The sequence below is a fragment of the Bos indicus x Bos taurus genome, chromosome 9, assembly GCF_003369695.1.
Source record: "Bos indicus x Bos taurus breed Angus x Brahman F1 hybrid chromosome 9, Bos_hybrid_MaternalHap_v2.0, whole genome shotgun sequence".
NCBI classification, from domain to species: Eukaryota; Metazoa; Chordata; class Mammalia; order Artiodactyla; family Bovidae; genus Bos; species Bos indicus x Bos taurus.
Window position 1 is genome coordinate 10,754,968 of NC_040084.1, and position 21,275 is coordinate 10,776,242.

The following is a 21,275-nucleotide window of genomic DNA, read 5'->3' on the forward strand; positions in this document are numbered from 1 at the left end:
CCCAGCCTTACAATAGACATGGAGAAGGGGAGAGGGAGAGGGTCCAAGGGATGTGTGTGGCCATTGGGAAGTTTACCAGACAGACGGAGGGTCTCGATGCAAACTTGGTGTAGAGGTACTGCTGAAAGTTAGGGAGGGGTGAAGGTGGGGGTGGGAAGGTGAAAGTTGGGGGTGATGGGGGGCTGCATTTTGAGCACTATATTTAGAAACTACCATTTGGTACTTACTTCAGGCACAACTTCTTCTCATAGTCTTTTCCTCCAGTAACCAAGCTCTTGTGCCAAATTTGGAGTAAAATTGAAAACTGAAATTAAGTCAAAGAACGAGCTGAACAATTTCTGTGTGGGTATATGTGTCTGTGCGCATGTGTATGGGGGGTATAATGTAAAGAAGGTAAACGTTTTCTGTTCTGTGTTGGTATTTTTTTTACTAAGTTATGTTGAAATACAGTTGCTTTACAATGTACTAGTTTCTACTGTACAGCAAAGTGAATCAGTTACATGTATACATATACCTCTCTTTTTAAGATTTCCCTCCCTTTTAGGTCACCAGAGAGTACTGAGTAGATTACTCATGCTAAATAGTAGGTTCTTATTAGTTGCCTGTTTTATAATATTAATACACAGTAGTGTATATAGGGGGCTTCCCAGGTGGCGATAGCAGTAAAGAAGCCGCCTGCTGATGCTGGAGACATTAAAAGATGCAGTTTCAATCCCCGGATAGGGAAGATCTCCTGGAGGAAGGCATGGCAATCCACTTCAGTATTCTTGCCTGGAGACTCCCAAGGACAGAGGACTATGGTGGGCTACAGTCCATAGGGTCACAAAGAGTCAGACACAACGGGAGCAACTGAGCACGCACACACACAGTGTATATATGTCAATCCCAATCTCCCGATTCCTTCTCCTCTTGGCTTCCACAAGTTTGTTCTCCATGTCTGTGTCTCTATTTTGGCTTTGCAAATAAGTTCATCTGTACCATTTTCCTGATCCACATAAGAGTCATATTCAGTTCAGTTCAGTTCAGTTGCTCAGTTGTGCCCGACTCTTTGTGATCCCATGAATCGCAGCACGCCAGGCCTCCCTGTCCATCACCAACTCCCGGAGTTCACTCAAACTCACGTCCATCAAGTCATCCATCCAGCCATCTCATCCTCTGTCTTCCCCTTCTCCTCCTGCCCCCAATCCCTCCCACCATCAGAGTCTTTTCCAATGAGTCAACTCTTCACATGAGGTGGCCAAAGTACTAGAGTTTCAGCTTTAGCGTCATTCCTTCCAAAGAACACCCAGGGCTGATCTCCTTCAGAATGGACTGGTTGGATCTCCTTGCAGTCCAAGGGACTCTCCAGAGTCTTCTCCAACACCACAGTTCAAAAGCATCAATTCCTCGGTGCTCAGCTTTCTTCACAGTCCAACTCTCACATCCACACATGACCACAGGAAAAACCATAGTCTTGACTAGACGGACCTTTGTTGGCAAAGTAATGTCTCTGCTTTTCAATATGCTATCTAGGTTGGTCATAACTTTTCTTCCAAGGAGTAAGCATCTTCCAATTTCTACCATATTTATTTTTCTCTTTTTGACTTATTTCCCTCTGTGAGTCTCTAGGTCCATCATATGTCTGCACTATTTCATTCCTACATCTTCTTTGGGCTTCCCAGGTGACTCAGTGATAAAGAATCCTTTACCAATGCAGGAGATACAGGAAACATGAGTCTGACCCCTGGGTCAGGAAGATCTCTTGGAGGAGGAAATGGAAACTCACTCCAGTATTCTTGCCTGGGAATTCCCAGAGACAGAAGAGCCTGGTGGGCTACAGTCCATGGGGTCACAAAGAGTTGGACATGACTTAGAAAACACACACACACACACATTTTCTTTATCTATTCCTCTGTTGATGGATGTTATGGGATTTTTAATGATGGCAAGAGGAGGACTATTTTTCCTATTCAGAGCAGCAGTGGTTTGTGTAGAAAGTGAAAATAAAAGTCGCTCAGTCGTGTCTGACTCTTTGCAACCCCACAGACTCTACAGTCCATGGAATTCTCCAGGCCAAAATACTGGAGTGGGTAGCCTTTCCCTTCTCCAGGGGATCTTCCCAGCCCAGGGATCAAACCCAGGCCTCCCACATTGCAGGAGGATTCTTTACCAGCTGAGCCACAAAGGAAGTCCAAGAATACTGGAGTGGGTAGCCTTTCCCTTCTCCAGTGGATCTTCCTGACCCAGGAATAGAACCGGGGTCTCCTGCATTGCAGACAGATTCTTTACCAACTGAGCGATCAGGGAAGCAGGGTTTGTGAAGTGAGGCCAAATCACACTCATCACAGGGACGCTGCATGTGGCCAGTGCAGATGGAATTAGACAGCAAAACACATGATCCCTGAGCTCATCTCTCCTCCACATCGTCACTGTCTATATTCCCTCCATGAGGTCTCTTGAGGGAAACAGGAGCAATACAACCACTTAAAATGTGTGTATAAAATGCTGAATAGACTTTTCTCAAAGTCTATGAAAAACAGGAAGAGTACTCTGAAATCGGAGGCTGTGTGCTTCGTTAATTAAAACCTTAGGCTTTAGACCAAGACTGACTGGATTTGCCTCTTGGTTGCCCTGCCTCCTGGTATACAACCTTCAGTGAATTCCATGAACTTTGTGCTTTAATTTCTTCATCTGTGAAATGTGGCTGTTTTGAGAATTAAATGAGCTAATATCTATAAGAGAATCAGTGCAGTTTCTGGCCCATGAAGTTTAACAAGGATGATTGTAATGATTATGATGATGGTAATGATCAAGGCTCAAAGCTGAGTTAAAGGAAGTCAGTTCATAATCTATATATATTTTAAAGAAAATCCTAAACAGTGGGATCTATGCATTCCTGCTTCTGTTGCTGCTGCTAAGTCACTTCAGTCGTGTCTGACTCTGTGTGACCTCATAGACAGCAGCCCACCAGGCTCCTCTGTCCCTCGGATTCTCCAGGCAAGAACACTGGAGGGGGTTTTCATTTCCTTCTCCAATGTATGCAGGCATGCTAAGTCGCTTCAGTAGTGTCGGACTCTGTGCAACCCCATGAACAGCAGCCCACCAGGCTCCTCTGTCCATGGAATTCTCTAGGCAAGAGTACTGGAGTGGGTTGCCATTTCCTTCTCCACTACGTGTTCCTAGACCTCATTTACAAGTGGTACAACTGGCTGTATCACCTCCAGCAAACACCTCAAAACTCTTTGCCTTCTCCCACAGACACATTAGCTGTCAGGATGGGCAGTTCTGGGTACTGTAACAGGATGAGGGGTTGGCATCACTCAGAAATCTACAGGTGTGTCACTATTCAGAGGGTGGCTCTCCTCTGTGCAGACACTTAGGAACCAAAGCTCCTTGTACACTGTGTTCTGACAGCCTCTGAGGCATGACAGTTCTCTGCATTGAAGTGACAACAAGGAAGCGAAAGCAAGAAGTCAGCAGTTTTTTAAAAGCCAAGGCCTGGAGGTGACATGGGACACCCATTGTCTTTCCATTGGTCAGACTGAGTCCCATGTTCCCAACTACATGTCAGTGCCTCCTTTGGACTGTGGTCCCCCAGAGACATGAGGGGAGAGCAGAATTCTCATAGATGGTGAGCTCTCCTTTCAAGAAAGGCAGAGGGACAGCGGTTGAATTGCAGGTAGGGGCCCCAGGCATTTCATTCTTGACTCAATGCTTATAGAGGTGCAGAGCTGGCAGTGCCATCCTGGCATGAACCCAGGAACAGAAGGTTGATGTGTGTCCTTCAAAGTTAGGGGGCCAGACATGAGAACAAAGACTGAGGCTACTTCTCACCTGTGGTTTCATCAGGCAGAAGCCTCACCAGAACAGCCAATTCATGCAGTGTGTGGCAACCCTGGATTTGAATACACAGGAAGGAAATGGAGTCAGGCTTCCGGCCCATTAGAGGGCCCACACAGGACCCCAAGGGTCTGAAAGGAGGTCTGTAAAGTCAGAGAGGATACAGAGGTCTTCAGGCAGCTGCTGGCCTACCCAAAGGATGCCCCACTCAGAGAGGTGTTTGGAGATAGTGATGCCTCGATGCAGTTAACCCTCTTTGAAGGGACCTTTAGTCGAGGAGCAGGTCAAGAAGAAACTGAAGAGATTCTTTGAAAATTCACACACAGCCTCTACTCAGAGGCCATCACGTTGGTGGAGACCCCAAGGAGTCAATTGGAGTGTTATCTTGTCCCGTCAACAGGCAGCCAGCTGTGCCAGACCTCTCCCACTTTTTTATTTCTTCCTACATGAAAGCAGCATCCAGTCCCATCACTTCATGGCAAATAGGTGGGGAAAAAATGGAAACAATAGAAGACTTTATTTTTTTTTGGCTCCAAAAAGGACTGTGACCACAGCCATGAAGTTGAAAGACACTTGGAAGAAAAGCTTTGACAAACCTAGACACCATGTTAAAAAGCAGAGGCATCACTTTGCTGACAAAGTTCTGTCTAGTCAAAGCTATGGCTTTTCCAGCAGTCATGTATGGATGTGAGAATTGGGCCATAGAAAAGTCTGAGCACTGAAGAATTGATGCTTTTGAACTGTGGTGCTGGAGAAGACTCTTGAGAGTCCCTTGGACTGCAAGGAGATCCAACCAGTCAATCCTAAGGGGAATCAGTCCTGAATATCCATTGGAAGGACTGACGCTGAAGCTGAAACTTCAATACTTTGGCCACTGATGCGAAGAGCTGAGTCATTGGAAAAGACCCTGATTCTGGGAAACATTGAAGGCAGGAGAAGAAGAAGGCAACCAAGGATGAGATGGTTGGATGGCATCATTGATTCAATGGACCTGAATTTGAGCAAACCCCTGGAGACAGTGAAAGACAGGGAAACCTGGGGTCCTGCAGTCCGTGGGGTTGCAAAGAGTTGGACATGACTAAATGATTGAATAACAGTACGACAGCTCACAGGAGGAGGGGTGGAGGGAAGAATAGAGCAGACCATGCCTCTTAGGAAGTAGAGGTCCCAAAAGGTAAAGATGAAGACTGAACTGCAGGGAAGGGAAAATATGAGAGCAGAACTTAAAATGAGAAGCAGTGAATGAGGCTATTCTAATATCTGAAAGGGACAAGGAAACTACAAAGTTTTCCAGAAATAAGAAGGGACCAAAAAAAAAAAAAAATCCCACAGTTTATGGTTAAACACAGTGATAGGAAAAAACAGCAATCAAAACTCCCAATATGTCAAGTACATTCCTCTTGAGACCAACTCACTTGGTGAACTGGTTTCACCAAGTAATTTCAGTTACACATAGGCGTAGAGGCTGCAGGTGGGAATGAAAACACCACTTTCCTTTTAGAATCTCTTTGTATTACTGACTGACATGGGGCTCACCAATGGATCTGCCAACATGCATTTACTGTGGCAAGGAGGTGGGCTATATGTCCTTAAGTTTTATGATTTTCAGAGCCTGAGAGGTCTTGATGTAGGCAAAGAGCGGAGGGGGGCAAGGAGCTTTAATTCTCCATCCAGGTGGTGTTCAGAGCCTTGGGGCTGCTGTCGTTGAGAGAGAACTGCTCTGTGGAGCAGTGGGAACAAGGGAGAATCTGGCATTTAAACATTTAGGGGGGATGTTTTAGAACCCAGGGCTTCCTGGGAGAGAGACCGGGAGGTCACCAAAAGAGCAGTGTGTAAGGATAATGGGAAATGAGGTCTTCATGTTTAGAAATGCCATTAATGCTGTTTTAATACTACTTTCATAGTAAATAATAATCATAAAAGGAGAGAAATAAAAATCTTGGCACCATGAAGCAGAATTGCTTTCATGTTTTTCCTTAGAGGCCAAGTAAATTAAAAATTGGTTAACAATGATGAAAGCTCCCTCTCACCTCATTTCTGCTTTCCCTGTTGAATCCCGAGAATGTTTTCTGTTTTCTCATCTCCCCTCCATTCCATTCTCTCTGGGTCCTGCCACATCTGGCTCCTTTTCCCTTGAAGCAAGTCATGGTAAGGATTTCCTCTTGGTCTCCATTGTAATTTCAGAATCCTTCAGTAGTGTCAGAGGAAGACTATTAAAGTTTTAGATTGCCCTTCCTTGTTATATCCTGAAAAAGTAGGACAAGAGAGCTGTTGTTACCTGAGGACCTCAACACCAGGAGTGCATTGAAAGCAAATGATGAGTCTTGTGATTCTCAAGGAAAGCCTGAGAAAGTAAATTTAGATGCCCAGGTACATTATGGGAGGAGCCAAACGGGATCTGATATAGGAATTTCAGGCAAGCATGAATTCTAACATCCCCAACTCACATCTGTTACACACACACACACACACATGCACACACACACAAGCACAGGAATTCAAGATGTATAAGTACTAAAATAGACTGAACACTTCTAACTAGCCTGAGAACAGAGTTTAGGCTAAAAATGTAAACTCATTAAGTTTAGACCTTCCTAGAAACACTTCAGTGGCTAGTGACATAATTTTTCTCTAGTAGAAAATAAAGGATTTCTGTAGTTTTCAAGGTCCTACCAGGACCACCCACCCTCAATGAGGTGAATAGGATTCTCCATCTTCACAGTACAGGCATCATTATAATCACAGGGATGGATAACAGAAGGTCACACTGTGACCTTCTTGTAGACCCACTTGTGTGCTTGAATTGAGGAAGCTCTCAGGGATGTCAGCCAACCCAGATGACTTCTGTCCAATGTGGCGGGGTGGGGTCCCCAGTAGTGACAGAGGCTGGGGAAGTGGAACTTTTGACCATGGCTTCAGAGTGTGGCGCAAAGAAGTGAAAGAGGCACAGATCAGGAGGAAGCACTGACAGGCTCCTTCCCTCCATGGGGGCTAAATTAAACAGATATTGCCTAGCTCCGAGAAAGCCTTCACTTATCATAAAACAACTATTTTGCCAATCTATTAAAACATCCCCCTGGACTTGTTCTTGGGCTAAATAAAAATTTCACCTCTCTTCTACATCTCCATTTAGTAACCTGAAATCCAGTAATTATAGAAAAGAGCTATCTATAGAAAAGCTGCTATTGTTGTGTGTTAAGGAGGGGGTATTTGCTTAGAATATCTATTGATTTGAAAAAATGATACAATATATGTCTATAGGAAGAGAGCTAATTAAACATAAAAAATCTTTTATAAAAGTCCTTAGGAAAGAATTTAGCTATAAGGTTAAAAACAAAGGAAAAATAAAATTAAAAAAAGTCAATAGAAACATTCATGAATCTGCACAAAAATTGACTTCCATAGAACTTAATGCAGTGTTTAAAATATAGACATTTGTACATTACTCCTTCCACTTCATGTCGTACCAAGGCCATTTTCTTATCTTAACGTTAAGTGTGTTTGTAGCATGTACACTTCAAACCAGTACACAGAGGTGAGTATGGGCTTGATGTAGGGGAGGTGAAAGTGTATGGAAATTTGAGAGGATGTTTCTGCTAATTATATTCTTCATTGGTTTGTTAGAAACAGTTGGGATCTTGGGAAAGAAGATACAGACTGACATGTGGAAACTCCAGGTACTGGCAAAGTTAAACATCGTACTTTATGAGAGGTGATCGGTACTGTTAATCACATCTTCAAGAGAGTTAGCCACTCTCTCAGCAGTGCTGGAGCCAGGAGGGTCTCCCAGCTGTGGTCCCACCAGGTAGGACACCAAGGTCGAGGGGCCTCTCTCCCATAGTTGGTGGAACTGAGCTCTGTATGCCGTATTTATTTTAAATTCCCAACCTGACAAGAAACTCTCTTTTCCATAGGGGAATGGGAGCAGAGGGCTTAGGGAAAATCCCCCTTCATTGAAACCAGAACAGCTGAGAAAATGTGTTTCCCTCTCACAGTAATGACTCCTTAATCCCTCAGCCTTTCCCCTTCTACGCTCCTGATGGCTGCAGAGTATGGTTCAACGTGGCTTTGAGGGATTAGGTATCAAAAACTGAAGTTGTGTAGTGCCGTGCAGTTGGTAGAATTGTTTTGTATGGCTTTGAATCCTCACGCTTTCGTTTGGGTCCTAGGCCCAGAGCTATGCTGAAGGGCTTCGATATGTTAAGCTCGTTACAAACTGACTAGTAAAGAGTGCTGGCAAGTAAGTCACTAAGACCTTCACACTTGACTTCAAATGGGTCAGTTCCACAAACAAATCAATGACACTTGGTATTGCCATACAGACGTTTGTTCAACTATATCAGTTACATCATTGTTCAGAATTTTACATCCCAGATTTTATTCTAAACACAAATGAAATATGTTTCTGAGTTCTTAGAAGCATGGGAAATGTGGTATTCTTATAAGATACAAACATTAAAATTCCTTCAGGCATTTAGGTTTCTGTTAGACAACATAAACCAAAACCAACGTGTATATACGTGCAAGTAAACGCCCCCCCACACAGGCGGCGAACTGTGCATTGTCTACTATGAGGATTGATCAGGTTATGTGTGTTCCAAGCCGAAGCGGCTTTTGTAAGGAAAGCAATCAATGAGAGATCAAAAAAGATAAACTGTCTTCATGCCAAATCAACAAATTGTTTTCATAAAACCTACACGTCTTAGTTTTCAAAATGGCTTTGAGGACACAAAGATGACTGCAGTGCAAATATGGTCGCTGTTACTGCCTCGCTTCCCACTGACTTCTGGTCAACAACTTAAAATCCAAAGCAGCGAAGTCTTTCATGAAATCCTGTGACCTCGGAGTCTTAGCATTGAGTGATTTCGTGGCTGCTAAAAAATGTCTTACAATTTTAAGGGGCAAGTTCATTCTTGGCCAAGATCTGCGAGTATTTGCAGTGAACTTTGGAATAAAAGTATGTATTTACTAGAAATGTGATACTGTGTTTCAGGGATGACCTGTAGGGGCTGCGTCCCCTTCATGTCTAGAAAGGCGCAAGGGTGCCCTCTGGGGCCCTGGTGCAAAAGCTTGCCTCACATTTTCTTGAATTCTCTGGGCCCTCAATCCCAGGAACTGCAAAGGCCCAGGCAAGGCCTGAGTGGTGGTAGGGGTTGCAGAATTGAAGGAAGGTTTCCAATGCCACCTCCAATGGCCTCCAAGGCTTTTAAAATTGCATGTACCATTCCCACATTGGCCGGCCCCACCTCTTCCATCAGGACAACTGCTGCACTGACAGGGAGCTTATATTTTGGCTTTTTTGTTGATAAAAATAATGTTCCTTAGCTGAACCACACAATACTGTTTCTTAATGTGCCTTCAAATTAACATCATGTCACTGTGGCTTTAGCCATAAAAACGAAAGAATATAAGGGTTGGAAGAACATTGTAGATGATGTAATTTAATCTATTTATTCCATCAAAAAGGAAACAGAGGTTGGACCCATGTAAGTAACATAATTTAAAAACCTTCAAGATCTGAATCTAGAGCCAGTGTCCTGAACACCAGCTGAATTAAGTTTCCATTACCAAATGTTTACAATAAATATGCTCCTGGGTCAGGATAGATATTATTTCTATTTCATAGATAAAGCTGTTAAACATGAGAGATTAGGTGATTTATCCAAGCTTACACGAGCAAGTAAGGACAGAGCTGGAAGGGAACCCAGTGCCTTAATTTCCAGTTAGGAGTTTTTTTTTTTTTTTTCCAGAAACATATGTGCACGAACCCAAACTCAGAAACTGAGACACAAATCTGCCCTCCCCAGTTTGTCTCAGTTCAGTTTAGTCAGTTTAGTTGCTCAGTTGTGTCTGACTCTGTGACCCCATGGGCTGCAGTATGCCAGGCTTCCCTGTCCATCACCAACTCCCAGAGCTTACTCAAACTCATGTCCATTAAGTCAGTGATGCCATCCATCCATCTCATCCTCTGTCATCCCCTTCTCCTCCTGCCCTCAATCTTTCCCAGCATCTGGGTCTTTTCAAATGAGTCAGTTCTTCACATCAGGTGGCCAAAGTATTGGAGTTGTAGCTTCAACATCAGTCCTTTCAATGAATATTCAGGACTGATTTCCTTTAGGATGGACTGGTTGTCCAAGGGACTCTCAAGAGTCTTCTCCAACACCACAGTTCAAAAGCATCAATTCTTCTGTGCTCAGGTTTCTTTACAGTCCAACTTTCACATCCATACATGACTACTGGAAAAACCATAGCTTTGACTAGATGGACCTTTGTTGGCAAAGTAATATCTTTGTTTTTTAATATGCTGTCTAACTTGGTCATAACTTTTCTTCCAGGGAGCAAGTGTCTTTTAATATCATGGCTGCAGTCACAATTTGCAGTGATTTTAGAGCCTCCAAAAATAAAGCCTGTTACTGTTTCCATTGTTTCCCCATCTATTTGCCATGAAGTGATGGGACGGGATGCCATGATCTTAGTTTTCTGAATGTTGAGCTTTAAGCCAGCTTTTTCACTCTCTTCTGTCCCTTTCATCATGAGTCTCTTTAGTTCTTCTTCACTTTCTGTCATAAGTGTGATGTCCTCTATATATCTGAGGTTATTGATATTTCTCCCAGCAATCTTGATTCCAGCTTGTGTTCCATACAGTCCAGCATTTCTAATGATATATTTTGCATGTAAGTTAAATAAGCAGGGTGACAATATACAGCCTTGATGTACTCCTTTCCAAATTTGGAACCAGTCTGTCGTTCCATGCCCAGTTCTAACTGTTGCTTCTTGACTTGCATACAGATTTCTCAGGAGGCAGGTCAGGTGGTCTGGTATTCCCATCTCTTTCAGAATTTTCCAGTCTGTTGTGATCTACAAAGTCAAAGGCTTTGGCATATTTAATAAAGCTGAAGTAGATGTTTTTCTGGAACTCTCTTGCTTTTTTGATGATCCAGTGGATGTTGGCAGTCTGGTCTCTGGTTCCTCTGCTTTTTCTAAATCCAGCTTGAACATCTGGAAGTTCACAGTCCACGTACTGTTGAAGCCTGGCTTGGAGAACTTTGAGCATCACTTTGCTAGCATCTGAGATGAATGCAGTTGTGTGGTACTTTGAACAAAGGTATTGTCTTTCTTTGGGGTTGGAATGAAAACTGATATTTTCGAATCCTATGGCCACTACTGAGTTTTCCAAATTTGCTGGCATATTGGGTGTAGCATTTTCATGGCATCATCTTTTAGGATTTGAAATAACTCAACTGGAATTCCATCACCTCCACTAGCTTTGTTTGTAGTGATGTTTCCTAAGGCCCACTTGAGTTTGCATTCCAGGAGGTCTGTTTCTAACACCGTCATGGTTATCTGGGTCATGAAGGTCTTTTCTGTATAATTGTTCTGTGTATTCTTGCCACCGCTTCTTAATATCTTCTGCTTCTGTTAGGTCCATGCCATTTCTATCCTTTATTGTGCCCATCTTTGCATGAAATGTTCCCTTGGTATCTCTAATTTTCTTGAAGAGATCTCTAGTCTTTCCCATTGTATTGTTTTCCTCTATTTCTTTGCATTGATCACTGAAGAAGGCTTTCTTCTCTCTCCTTGCTATTCTTTAGAACTCTGCATTCAAATGGGTATATCTTTCCTTTTCTCTGCCTTTAGCTTCTCTTCTTTTCACAGCTATTTGTAAGGCCTCCTCAGACAGCCATTTTGCTTTTTTGCATTTCTTTATCTTGGGGATGGTCTTGATCCCTGCTTCCTGTAAAATCTCATGAACCTCCATCCATATTTATTCAGGCACTCTAGCAGATCTAATCCCTTGAATCTATTTGCCACTTCCACTGTATAATCATAAGGGGTTTGATTTAAGTCATACCTGAATGGTCTAGTGGTTTTCCTTACTTTCTTTAAGTCTGAATTTGGCAATAAGAATTTCATGATCTGAGCCACAGTCAGCTCCCAGTCTTGTTTTTGCTGACTGTATAGAATATAATCAATATGACATCTGTATGTTCATGTGTAGAGTCTTCTCTTGTGTTATTGGAATAGGGTGTTTGCTATGACCAGTGAGTTCTCTTGGAAAAACTCTATTATCCTTTGCCCTGCTTCTTTCTGTAGTCCAAGGCCAAATTTGCCTGTTACTCCAGGTATTTCTTGACTTCCTATTTGCATTCCAGTCCCCTATGATGAAAAGGGCATCTTTTTGGGGTGTTATTTCTAGAAAGTCTTGTAGTTCTTCATAGAGATCTACAGCTTTTCCAGCATTACTGGTCAGGGCATAGACTTGGATTACTGTGATATTGTATGGTTTGCATTGGAAATGAGCAGAGATCATTCTGTCATTTTTGAGATTGCATCCAAGTACTGCATTTCAGACTCTTTTGCTGACTATGATGGCTACTCCATTTCTTCTAAGGGATTCTTGCCCACAGTAGTAGATATAATGGTCATCTGAGTTAAATTCACCCATTCCAGTCCATTTTAGTTTGCTGAGTCCAATTTGTCTACTGCTAATCAAACATTCGTGGGGTATCAGGTGCTTTCCTAGTCATAGGGATGCTGTTGAACAGGACATAGTCTGTGATGTTGGGGGGCAAACAGATGAACCCCCAAGTACTTCTGTCCCCTGGTCTTCTTGCCTTTGTCCAGTTCTCACGTGGAACAGAGGCGGCCTGTGCAATCAGTAGCTTAGTGCTAGATCACCAGGTGTTACCTCTCAGTCCAGGTCCTAAAACACACTGTGGTTTCTGTCTTGCTTTCTCCGGGATCATTTGCTCTTGTGCACTCCAGCAGCCCTAGGGAGAAGTACATACAGGAACTTGGACTGAGAGCCAGCAAAACCCTGCCAATCCTGTCTGCCAGTTGTCTTGAAATCAGGTTTTCCAGCAACAAACTGTGGAAAATTCTGAAAGAGATGGGAATACCAGACTACTTTACCAGCCTTCTGAGAAATCTGTATACAGGTCAAGAGGCAACAGTTAGAACCAGACATGGAACAAAGGAGTGGTTCCAAATTGGGAAAGGAGTATGTCAAGGATATATATTGTCACCCTACTTATTTAACATATATGCAGAGTACATTAGGCAAAATGCTGGGGTGAATGAAGCACAAGCTGCAATCAAGATTTCAGGAAGAAGTATCAATAACCTTAGATAGGCAGATCACACGCCCCTTATGGAAGAAAGCAAAGAGGAACTAAAGAGCTTTTTGATGAAGATGAAAGAAGTGAAAAAGCTGACTTAAAACTCAGCATTCAAAAAACTAAGATCATGGCATCCAGTCCCATCACTTCATAGCAAATAGATGGGGCAACAATGGAAACAATGACAGACTTTATTTTTCTGGGCTCCAAAATCGCTGCATATTGTGACTGCAGCCACAAAATTAAAAGACACTTGCTCCTTGAAGGAAAAGCTATGACCAACCTAGATAGCATATTAAAAAGCAGAGATATTACTTGGCCAACAAAGGTTTGTGCAGTCAAAGCTATGGTTTTTCCAGTAGTCATGTATGGATGTGAGAGTTGACCCTAAACAAAGTTGAGTGGGGAAGTACTGATGCTTTTGAACTGTGGTGTTGGAGAAGACTTTTGAGAGTCCCTTGGACTGTAAGGAGATCAAACCAATCAATCCTAAAGGAAATCAGTCCTAAATATCTATTGGAAGGACTGATGCTGAAGCTGAAGCTCCAATACTTTGGCCACCTGATGCGAAGAGCCAACTCATTAGAAAAGACCCTGATGCTGGGAAAGACTAAGGACAGGAGGAGAAGGGGACAACAGAGGATGAGAAGGTTGGATGGCATCACTGACTCAATGGACATGAGTTTGAGCAAGCTCCTGGAGATGGTAAAGGACAGGGAAGCCCAGCATGCTGAAGTCCATGGGCTCGCAAGGAGTTAGACCCAACTGAGTGACTAAACAACAGCAGCAAGCCCCAGTCAACCCTCCAGAGGACTGCAGCTCTGACTGACATCTAAATGCAACCTCACATGAGACTCAGAACCAACCAGCGAAGGCATTCCCGAATTCCTGCCTCAGAAAACAGTGTGAGATAATAACTGTGTCTGTTTTAAAGTTGCTACGTTTGGGTAATTGATCAGGCAGCAATTGACGTAATATACAGGAAGTGATCAAATAAACACATATACAAATGAATAAAGTAATTTCAAGAATAGTGTTAGGAAGAAGGTAAAATAGGATGCTGTAATAGACAGATGGTGGAGGAGATGCTTGGCTTTTGTCTTACTGGAGCTGAGACATTCCTTTTCATGAAGATGCAACCATGGAGAGGTCTAGGGGAGGCAGGGGAGAGAAACCCCCAAACAAACCACGATAGGAGCAAAGCCCTGAGCCAGGAAAAAGCTGGGCATCTGATGGACAGAAAGAAAGGCAATTTGGCTGGAGCGCCATGAATTAGGGAGAAAGTTGAACATGAAGTAAGAGACCTAATATGAAGTAACAGGCAGGGCCAGAGCACCCAAAGCCTTGGAGGTCATGGGGGGCCATTGAGGATTCATAAACGGAGGAGACTGGGGGTCTGATTCACACTTCAGAAAAATCTCTGGCTGCTGTGTGGACAGTGGATCATCACAGGGTGGGAGGCACTCAGTTAGAGACAGATGCCATTGTGCTGGAAAGAGCAGTCGCCGCTTGAACCGGGGTGGCAGTGGCGGATGTGGGTGGATTTGGGTACTTTCTGAAGGCAGCTGGCAAGACTTGCTTGTGGGTTGCGTTCCGAGTGTGAGGCAAAGTGTGATCCAGGACAGCCCAGAGTCGTGGGACTCGTGGTTGAGAAACCACTATTGGCTTCGATTTTTAATCTGGAAAAAAGAAGAAAGAGAAGAAAAAGTAATAATCGAATCTATGCTTGTGAAATGACACCCTCTGTAGGGAATTTCTTTAAAAAATATTCAGCACTCTGTATCTTTAAGAGAGTCTCACTACTAACACCCTCACTCATGTTCTTAAGAGCTTTTCTTTGCTGGAGAAATACCTGGCTGGGGGAAGATGTGATTCACGAGGGGTCTCTGCTAAGACCCAACGGTGTGGACTAGGGGAGACCTCATCTAACAAGTGTCCTTAAAGGAGAAACTCATTTTCCGATAAAGAGATTGCTTTTCTTCAGAGAAAGAAATACGCTTAGGGTTACAATTATGGAGGGGCTTTTTTCTCTTAAATGTTTTCGCTTTATGGGGACTTTAAGATTTTCTGGGCATTGGTTATAGCTACTGCTTCATGAAGGCAACAGTAAAATGCAGCTTATTTCTCAATTGTGACATTCTTTCCAGTGAGGAAATTTGGTTCTTATAAACAGTAAAATAAAAATGCAGTTTTTGCTCTTGTGTAATCAAGCCCTGTGCTTAAGAATGAGGTACCTATTTTTAAAGTTGGCATGTATTTCTAAGAATAACATCAAGATTCAAAAATGATAAGGCACACAAATACATGGGCTGTTTATGTTTGAAGTGAAGTGAAGTGAAGCGAAAGTCGCTCAGTCATGTCCGACTCTTTGCGACCCTGTGGACCATAGAGTCCATGGAATTCTCCAGGCCAGAATGTTGGAGTGGGTAGCCTTTCCCTTCTCTGGGGATCTTCCCAACCCAGGGATGGAGCCCAAGTGTCCCGCATTATGGGCGGATTCTCTACCAGCTGAGCAGTTTATGCTTGAGAAACTAATACAGAATTCTCTTAGTGATCCCTCAACCATCGTGGGTCACTGGGACTGGATCATGTTTCTGCCCCGTGATTCACTCTGTGTCAGCTGTTCTCTGCTCATTCACACACACAGACCCCAGCTACTTAACACCCAGTCAAGCACATGTTCTATAAGCAAGATGAAAATTCATTCAAACACCTAACAGATGTGAGTAAAAAGAAGAGGGGAGTTTAAAAATATTTCTGCTGCTATCAGCAATTATTCTGTCTCCTGAATGGCATCCAGCTATTGGTGTAGAATGTGAAAAAGGCTGATCTGGTTACTGTGGATGCAGAAACAATGGCAAGTTTCCCATTTTCAGTCCCTGAGACTGTTTACTGAAAGTTCCTTATGCTTTTCAGACTATGTTTTTAAAGAAAGCATCAAATTCAAGGAGAAAGTAATTTACATAGATCAAGAAATGATTCTGCTGTACACATCCTCATACATATAGCCATATACAAAATGTTACAGGAGTTGTTGATGTTTTTTTTTTTTTTTCTAAATACTTTCCTAACTCTGTACAAAATGTTACAGGAGTTGTTGATGTTTTTTTTTCTAAATACATTTCCTAACTCTGAAAGTAAATATATTGCTGTCTCTATTGATATGAAATTTTCTCTTTAAACAATATTCAACCAGTTGAAGTTAAATAATTAGAATTGTTTTTTTTTTCTTTCATAAGGTAGTTTTATTTAAACACCACCATTAGATTGCTGGGAAATGAGAAAACATAAAATACTCCAGAAAACTGATGGTATATGTCAAATGATTTGATAATTCAAGAGTAATACTAAAAATAAAAAGATAATTCAGAGTAATATAAGGAGATTTGATAGGCAGAAATAAACTTTCTAAGTACAAAACTTTATGAACATGGACATGGTTTCGTAAGATGTCCATCCAAACGAAGTGCCAACCAAGTCAAGGCAAAGACAAATATGTTGATAAAAGGAGCAGAAGGGAATAACTACTATATTTGAAATAAAAAAAAAAAAAAAAGATCCTAATAAAATCTTGGAATTAGAAAGTCTGACAACTCATGTTAACTGTGAATGACACCGGGACATGTCTATATCTTATTTCCATGAAAAATAAAGGGCAGGCTGGGGACCAAAGCAAGAGCTGACCTTGTGGTTGAAGGTTGAAGTCTGTCTTCTGGGAGAAACTCCCCTTCCTCAGGAGAGGCCTGTCTTTTTCTTTTATTTTTAAAACTGGATGAAGTCCCTCCACATTTTAGAAAGTAACCTATTTACTCAAGATCTACCAACTTAAATGTAAATTGCATGTAAAAAATACCTGCTTTTGGACAATTATCTGGGTATCATGACCTAGCCAAGCTGACACATAAATTTAACTCCCACAAGTGAAGTGAAGTGAAGTGAAGTCACTCAGTTGTGTCCGACTCTTTGTGACCCCATGGACTGTAGCCTACCAGGCTCCTCTGTCCATGGGATTTTCTAGGCAATAGTACTGGAGTGGATTGCATTTCCTTCTCCATTAACTCCCACAAGAGCATAGCAAATCAGTTACTCATTTGCGTCAGTGGTGGATGCACTAACTCTTCAACAGTTTTGGAAAATAATTTAACCATTTTGTTGAGAACTTCAAAATATTTGCAGTCTTTTTTTTTTTTTTTTTTACAAAACAAATACATTTCTGTGAAGTGAAAGTTGCTCAGTTGTGTCCGACTCTTTGCGACCCCATGGACTATAGCGTCCATGGAATTCTCCAGGCCAGAATACTGGAGTGGGTAGTGATTCCCTTCTCCAAGTATCTTCCAAACCCAGGGATTGAACTCAGGTCTCGTGCATTGCAGGCAGATTCTTTACCAGCTGAGCCACGAGAGAAGACCAAGACTACTGGAATGGGTAGCCTATCACTTCTCCAGTGGATCTTCCAGACCCAGGAATTGAACCGGGGTCTCCTGCATTGCAGGCGGATTCTTTACCAATCGAGCTACCATGGAAGCTACAAATACCTTATGGAAATAAATCTAAATGCAGGCACAAAGAAAAGAAAGTGTAGAGGAAAAAATTGATATGTGAAACATAAATATAAAACTTTTTTTTGCGTCATAAAACCCCACAAACAAAGTCAGAAGCCAGCTATCAACCCAGAAAGATATTTGGAACACTTGCAGTGAACAGATTAGTTATCAAAATGCATAAACTCCTGCACTCTCACAAGCAATAAAAAAAGATTTAAAGACCAGCTGAATGTTTTTGAGTCTATTTCTGTTTTATAAATAAGTTCGTTTGTAACATTCTTTAGATTCCACATATAAATAATATATGCACTATTTGTCTTCTCTTTCTGACTTACTTCACTTACTGTGATCATCTTTAGGTCCATCTATGTCACGGCAAATGGCATTATTCCTTCTTTTGCATGGCTGGCTAATATCCCATTGTATATACACATTACATCTTCTTTATGGTTACCCAAGGGGATAGTGGGGGAACGGTGAGGGGGGAATAAATCAGGAGTTTGGGACTAGCAGACATTATTATATACAAAACAGGCAAACAACAAAGACCTACTGTATAGCACAGGGAACTATACTCAGTATCTTGCAATAAGCTAAAATGGAAATACATGTATGTGTATACATATATAAAAATATGAAGTAAGTGTTAGTCACTCAGTTCTGTCTGACTCTTTGCGACCCCATGGACTGTAGCTCACCAGGCTCCTCTGTCCATGTAATTCTCTAGGCAAGAATACTGGAGTGGGTTGCCATTCCCTTCTCCAGGGGATCTTCCTGACCAGGGATCAAGCCCAGGACTCTTGCATTGTGGACAGATCTTTATCATCTGATCCACCAGGGAAGCCCAATTGTATATATATGTGAGAGAGATATATATATATATATATATATATATATATATATGCAAAATCTAACTTAAAAATGAGCAAAAGTCAACAGGCAGCTCTTGGAAGAAGACAACCGAATGGCTAGTAATCATGAACAAAGATGTTCAGTTTAACTTGTAGAAATATACAAGTTAAAACAAGTTTTACTTTTTTTATTTTTTAAACTTAAATTTATTTTAATTGGAGGCTAATTACTTTACAATATTGTATTGGTTTTGCCATACATCAACATGAATCTGCAATGGGTGTACACGTGTTCCCCGTCCTGAAACCCCCTCCCACCTCCCTCTCCGTACCATCCCTCTGGGTTTACATTATCAGAAAGACCAAAATTAAAAGTTCAATAATCCCAACAGTTAATGAGAGCATAAATTGGTATAACCACATTGAAGAACAAATTGCCTACCTATATTCAATAAAACTGAAGATGTTAATACCTTAAAAAACTGAAAATTCTGTTTTAGATGTACATAACCTAGTGAAGGCAATGGCACCCCACTCCAGTACTCTTGCCTGGAAAAGCCCATAGATGGAGGAGCCTGGTGGGCTGCAGTCCATGGAGTCGCTAAGAGTTGGACACGACTAAGCAACTTCACTTTCACTTTTCACTTTCATGCATTAGGAGGAAATGGCAACCCACTCTGGTGTTCTTGCCTGGAGAATCCCAGGGACGGGGGAGCCTGATGGGCTGCCGTCTATGGGGTCACACAGAGTCGGACACGACTGAAGCGATTTAGCAGCAGCAGCAGCAACCTAGTGAAATTCTGACACATGAGCATATGTATGCACAAGAAATAGTTTTTGTATATTTTATATGTTTATAGTATTGTTTATAAATGCAAAAAGCACAAAATGTAAATATCCATCAGCAGAAAATTCAATAAATATTGATATGGTCAGAGAATTGAATATTACTTGGCCGTTTTAATCAATAAACTAGATTTACATTTATCAGCATGAATTTAGATAAAAAGAAGCAAGTTACAAAATTATATGTTATATGATTTCCTTTATGCCAAATTTAAATACATTTAATTGAGAAAACCAACTGAAAGTTTAAGAAATCATAACACATATTACTACACATGTGTACAGATGTAGGAAATTAAAAAAAAATGGGGTGAAAGGCCGCCTATCAATCTTAAAATTTTGTTTACCTCTACAAAGACTGTGACAGAAATAGGTGGCTCTGTGTGTGTGTGTGTATGGCAAAATAATATTAATGATATTTTAAGAATGTACAATACAGAGTTAAATCTAATGTGAAATATAGACCCTGAGTGACAATGATGCATCCATGTGGGTTCCTTGATGGTAATAAATATACCACCTGCTGGAGCTTGTTGTTGGTGGGAATGTGGTGTTTACAAAGAGTGCACTTTCTGCTAAGTTTTGCTGTGAACCTAAAACTACTTTAAAACTAAGGCTTATTAAGTAAAAATGTATGCTAAGTCTAAGTGATGCTTACATTTTAAAAGTTATTATTTGAACTTTAATGAATGTTTGAAAAATTTGATAATGATAAAATGCAGAATATCAGCTCTAAGTTATTTCAAAACTTTTATGTCATGTGTGCACATTACTGTTATATTAAACACAAACATATATATAAGAAAATAAAAATCTACTTCTCAAAAGTCTGAGAATAATTTCTAAGTGTTATTGTTTGAGGGTAGACTGTGTTAGAAGATATTTTCACACATGTTTATCATATATGCATATAAGATATTTTGATTTTTTATTGTAATTTAAAATAGTAAAGTTTAAAGTTTTTAGCTTAGATGTGAGTTGTGTATATGTCAAGTTGATGTTTTGCGCTCTTTATAAGGAAAAACATAATTTCTTAAACTTTTCATTGACTTTCTTTTTTTCCAGCCCTTATAGAATCTTGCAGTTTATCTCCAAACTTGAGCCACCCTTTCTTTCTTGCTAGTTGAACAAGTACATATAACTCTTAGAAAAAGCAGATTTAACTTGGGCTCATGCCAGAAAAGTCAGTTGTGGGCAGGAAGATTTCACAGCATTCAGGTCAGGAGTCCCAGATTTGGCTACACATTAGAACCATCTAAGAATCTTTAAAAGTCCTCATGACCTGGCATTCTGCATACCAAAAAACCTAGGAATGGGACCTAGGCCTCAGTTTTTGTTTTTATTTTTAACTTTCTAGTTATGCAACCAAAAATCTCTTGATATTATGACAATTCAGAACCATATTTGGTTTCTCTCCTCTTTGAGGTAGATCCATCCCCATGAGATTTACTATTAAATCCTTGCAGAAGCCAGGCTATGGCCTCAGATTGGTGTGGTCTTCATAGCTTCGAATCTTAAAGGAGGATTCCTAGATCATGAGCGTGACCCACCACTTTGTCAGATTTGTCATTTTGGTATGGCTTGAGTTGTGTGTTCTTTTTGTTGCTAGTGCCAACACCACCAACTGTTTCAAGTTTTGGCCGAAAATAATGTCACAAAAATAGATCATTTTGGGAAAACTCACAAATACATGCTTACAGGGGATTTTCAGAATGACCAGTTCCTAGATAAAACTGAAAAGAATTCCGTTAAAAGCACTTCATTTCCTTAAATGTATAGATATGTATGATTATTTCTAAACACAATATTCAAAAATTTCACGAGCTTTTCATTATTTCTTGGATGTCAGGTTTTAAATTTCCTATCACTGATCTATACTTCCATTTTATATATAAAATGGTAAAAGCTGAAGAGGAGATACTTAGATACTTCAAAATGCGAACTATCCTGATGCCTGATGTTTCGTGGAAGCCTAGTTGGACCTATTGCTGGACCTTATATTTCAGTTTTGGAAACTGTTGAGAAGCTAGAATCTTTTTCAGAATTTCCAAATTAATGTTTATAGCCCTGCAGTTCCCTCAGTATGCACACAGGTG